The sequence below is a fragment of the Lithobates pipiens genome, unplaced genomic scaffold (genome assembly GCF_037356315.1).
Source record: "Lithobates pipiens isolate NorthernLeopardFrog02 unplaced genomic scaffold, aLitPip1_a1.2 Scaffold_28, whole genome shotgun sequence".
Lineage (NCBI taxonomy): Eukaryota > Metazoa > Chordata > Amphibia > Anura > Ranidae > Lithobates > Lithobates pipiens.
In genome coordinates this window covers 81,097,870-81,102,911 of record NW_027507789.1, presented here as the reverse complement: position 1 = coordinate 81,102,911, position 5,042 = coordinate 81,097,870, and the positions used below count along the sequence as shown (strand labels likewise).

Below are 5,042 nucleotides of genomic sequence, written 5' to 3'. Positions count from 1 at the left end.
AGCCTATGGCACCTGGTATTCCCAGGCGGTCGCCCATCCAGGTACTAACCAGGCCCGACACTGTTTAGCATCCGAGATCAGACGAGATTGGGCGTTTTCAGGGTGATGGGGCCATAGGTGATCTCTTCGGGCACTCTCAACCCTCTTGACAAATGCCAAGATGGTCACCTTGGGAAACAAGTGAAAAAAAAACAGGTCAATGTCAACAACATAAAAAGAAGAATACGGCACCTGGTATTCCAACGCCATCTCCCATCCAGGTACTAACTAGGCCCAACCCTTCTTAGCCTCAGAGAAGAGAAGAGATAGGGCTCTTTCAGGGTGATGCTGCTGTAAGCGATCACTTTGGGCACTCTCAACCCTCTTGACAAATGCCAAGATGGTCACCTTGGGAAACAAGCAAAAAAAAGAAAACGAATCAACGCCAACAACATAAAAAGAAGCCTACAATAACTGGTAATCCCAGGTGGTCTCCCATCCAGGTACTAACCAGGCCGGACTCTTCTTAGCCTCCAAGATCAGACGAGATTGGGTGCTTTCAGAGTGATGTGGCCATAGGCAATCTCTTCAGGCACTCTCAACCCTCTTGACAAACACCAAGATGGTCACTTTGGGAAATAAGCGAAAAAAAAACAGGTCAACGCCAACAACATAAAAAGAAGTCTACGACACCTGGTATTCCCAGGCGGTCTCCCATCCAGGTACTAACAAGGCCCGACTCTATTAGCCTCCAACATCAAACGAGATTGGGTGCTTTCAGGGTGATGTGCCCGCAGGCAATCTCTTCAGGCACTTTCAACCCTCTTGACAAACGCCAAGATGGTCACCTTGGGAAACAAGCAAAAAAATATAAATAAGTCGGAAGCTAGAGACAATACGGCCCGAGTCCTCAATTTAATCCATGCGGCGCATGTACAGGGAAGGCCCTTGCTTATGTTGTCAACGGACGCGGAGAAGGCCTTTGACAGGGTGGCCTGGCACTTTATGCAGGCCACCCTGGAACATATAGGTCTTAGCCCCAACATGATGAGCTGGGTAATGTCGCTTTACTCCACGCCGTCGGCAGCGGTACGGGTGACCGAGGGGTGCTCGGACTCTTTCCCCATCACTAATGGGACAAGGCAGGGGTGCCCTCTGTCTCCCCTAATTTTAATTCTGACACTGGAACCACTTATGTGTCACGTTCGGAATGACCCGAATATTACTGGCATATCCAAACCCTCGGCACACCACAAAATTGCGGCGTACGCTGACGATCTAATTTTTTCCGTCTCCAATCCACACATTTTGCTTCCCAAAATACTTGCGTCTCTACAGCGACACGGCAGCCTATCAAACTATAAAAACAATTGCGCCAAGTCAGCTGTATTGAATATATCGGTCCCGGATGGTGAGGCCAAGAGGCTCCGGTCCGCTTTTCCATTCTACTGGGCTGAAAAATCTATACGTTAACTGGGCGTTGACATCGCAGCGGATTTAGCGCAATTGTACCTGCTTAATTTTGTCCCTCTCCTGGATAGACTGAAATCTGATTTGGGAAACTGGCATGCTTTAACACTGACCTGGTTCGGGCGCTGTAATGCATTCAAAATGATGGCCCTCCCTCGGATCTTATACATGTTCCAGACATTACCGATCCGGTTACCCCCAATTTTTTTCAGACAACTGCAGGTGCTGCTCCGGGACTTTATTTGGGCGCGCAAACCGCCCAGAGCCCGTTTGCAATTGCTTGCCAGACCAAAGGACAAGGGGGGTCTGGGTCTCCCAGATCTCAGACAATACTACAGAGTGACTCTGCTAGCGAGAGTCGTTGATTGGCATTGTAATGGCCCACACAAGCAGTGGGTGGAGATGGAGATTGAGGATGGTTCCATTCTCCTATTGACCTCCCCGTGGCTCCTGTCCTCCCTACCAAAAGACCTCAGAGGTCACCCCGTAGTGGGAGCTACGTTGGCTGTTGTGCGGAGGTTGTTCCGCTGCACACACATTGCTCCCCTGCCATCACCAATGACTTCGGTTATAGGTAATCCAGACTTCCCACCTGGATTTACCAACAAGAAACTGCGACAGTTGACAGTGGTGGGGAAACAGCGTCTGGGAGAGGTGTGGCCCACGGGAGGGCTCCCGACCACGCAAACTGTCGCCGAGCTTTCTGACCCTCCGCTTGACTTGTTTAGTCCTTATCAACTTCGTCACTTTCTTCTGGCCATACAAAGGGCCCCCTACACTCCTAGAGACCTGACACCCTATAAATCCATCTGTCACAAAAGGGAACCTGTGCGACACACCCTCTCCCTCCTGTACAACCTATTGAGTAGTCAGGAGGAGGAGTCGACCCCACCATTTATCCACAAATGGGAGAGGGACTTAGGCATCACATTTACCCCACAACAGATAGGGAAGATCCTGACCTTAGTACATAAAGCTTCCATCGCAAACCAATATCAAGATACAAGATAGTCTCACGCTGGTATAGAGTCCCATACCTTCTGAATAAAATAGATAGATCGATCCCGGATGTTTGTTGGAGGTGAAATTCAGATATGGGGACCATGGGACACCTTTTCTGGGCATGCCCGACCTTGAGGAACTTTTGGGTTCCCAGTAGCGTGCCTTCTACACTTGACCGAACAGCCTGTTCGAAAATACAAAAAAAACCTCACGATGCAACTCCTGAATGCCGCCCGGGCCTGCATTCCCGCACTGTGGAGGCAGCCTCAGCCCCCATCCAAGGTGCTGTGGTATTCCAAAGTCAATCATATTCTCCGGATGGAAGAATTGACCGCCACCCTTCACAACACTGAAGAGGCATTTAGTGTTACATGGAGGCCCTGGAGGTATTTTACTGGTACTCGAGACTACATTCGGGAGGTGAGCAGTGCCCCCGTCCCAGAAAACGACTGAACATCTAACGTTTACCTACGTAGGCCATGTCTGCCCTGGGTGGCATTCCCCCCTCCCTTTTTGTCTTTATTTTTCTTTTTTTCCCCGCCGCCATCCCCCCACCTCCTCTCTCTCCGTCTTTGCACTCTCTTCTTCCCCCGTCCTCCCTTTAACTATGCCTTGTCTCCTTACTAGCCTTCAGGACCCAGAAGAACCCCAGGGTTCTGGACATGACCGGCTCATATTTTACTCTGGTTCACGTAGGTCATGATAAGCTGGCTCGCTGTGGTCCCAGTTGTTCTCCATGATTACATTTGTCCGAACGGAGCTGCACTAGTTATACTGTACTACATGTCGGAGGTGGGGTTTCTCTATTTTCTGCATGAAACTGTAGGACTCCCCTCTGAGAACCCAGAGTTATTTGGCTGCCTATTTTTTGTTAGCATGTAATTGTGACCCTGGGTCATGCTGTATGGTTGACTGTTATATTTATGTTGTTCTACTTAATAAAAGAATAATAAAAATAAAAAAAATAAGTCAATGCCAACAGCTTAAAACTAAAGCCTATGGCATTGAGAAATCCCAGGCGGTCTCCCATACAGGTACTAAGCATGTCCCAACCCTGCTTAGCCTCTGAGATCAAATGCACGCTCAACCCTCTTGACAAACGCCAAGATGGTCACCTTGGGAAACAAACAAAAAAAACAAGTCAACGCCAACAACATAAAAAGAAGCCTGCGGCATCTGGAAAACCCAGGCGGTCTCCCATCCAGGTACAAACCAGGCCCAACCCTGCTTAGCCTCTGAGACCAAACGAGATTGGGCGCTTTCAGGGTGTTGTGCCCATAGGCAATTTCTTTGTGCACTCTCAACCCTCTTGACAAATGCCAAGATGGTCACCTTGGGAAACAAGGGAAAAAAAACAGGTCAAAGCCAACAACAAAAAAAGAAGCCTATGGCACCTGGTATTTCCAGGCGGTCTCCCATCCAGGTACTAACCAGGCCCGACACTGTTTAGCCTCTGAGATCAGATGAGATTGGGCGCTTTCAGGGTGATGGGGCCGTAGGTGATCTCTTTGGGCACTCTCAACCCTCTTGTTAAGCGCCAAGATGGTCACCTTGGGAAACAAGCGAAAATAAACAGGTAAACGCCAACAACATAAAAAGAAGCCTACGGCACCTGGTATTCACAGATGGTCTCCCATACAGGTATTAACCAGGCCGTACACTGCTAGGCCTCCGAGATCAATGAGATTGTGCGCTTTCAGGGTGATGTGGCCATATGTGTTCTATTTAGACACTCTCAACCCTCTTGACAAATACCAAGATGGTTATCTTGGGAAACAAAAAAAGGTCAACGCCAACAACATAGACCCTGCCGGTCTCCCATCTGACCCAGACCCTGCTTAGCCTCTGAGATTGGGCGCTTTCAGGGTGATGTGACCTCAGGCGAACGCTTTGGGACATACTCAAAACTCTTGACTGATGCTAAAATGGTCACCTTGGGAAACAAGCGAAAGAAAAACAGGTCAAAGCCATTAATATAAAAAGATTCCTACGGCACCTTTAATTAGGTACTATCCAGGCCGGACCCTGCTTAGCCTCTGAGATCAGATGAGATCGGGCGCTTTCAGGGGGATGTGGCCGTAATAGATTTCTTTGGGCTCTCTCAGCCCTCTTGACAAATGCCAAGATGATCACCTTGGGAAACAAGCGGAAAAAATAAACCATGTCAACGCCAACAACATAAAAAGAATCCTACGGCACCTGGTATTCCCAGTTGGTCTCCCATCCAGTTACTAATCAGGCCTGACAATGCTTAGCCTCCGAGATCAGACAAGATCAGGCACTTTCAACGTGATGGGGCCATAGGCGATCTCTTCGGGCACTCTCAACCATCTTGACAAACGCCAACATGGTCATCTTGGGAAACAAGCGAAAAAAACCAAGTCATTGCCAACATTGGAGGCTAAGCAGGGTTGAGCAATCAGTTTCCTTGCCTGAAATAGGCATCTCAGAACTGCCATCTGGCTACTTCCCGGGTTTCCAACTCCTTCAACTAATCCCAGGAGACAATACTTCGCCTCCATCCTGGTGGAGGTTCCAACCACCCGATCAATGGTTCCTGTCACCTCTGTCCAGTAGCGGATCAACTTCGG

The 5,042-nt window shown here is 49.0% G+C and overlaps 4 pseudogenes; all 4 read right to left on the bottom strand.

The window, feature by feature from the left end:
- Positions 1 to 119, bottom strand: LOC143937180 (5S ribosomal RNA; annotated as a pseudogene).
- A 322-nt stretch (positions 120 to 441) lies between these two features.
- On the bottom strand, positions 442 to 560 carry LOC143936641 (5S ribosomal RNA; annotated as a pseudogene).
- Positions 561 to 3,833: 3,273 nt separating this feature from the next.
- On the bottom strand, positions 3,834 to 3,952 carry LOC143936422 (5S ribosomal RNA; annotated as a pseudogene).
- Positions 3,953 to 4,638: 686 nt separating this feature from the next.
- LOC143937146 (5S ribosomal RNA) lies at positions 4,639 to 4,757 on the bottom strand (annotated as a pseudogene).
- Between the last annotated feature and the right edge of the window lie 285 nt (positions 4,758 to 5,042).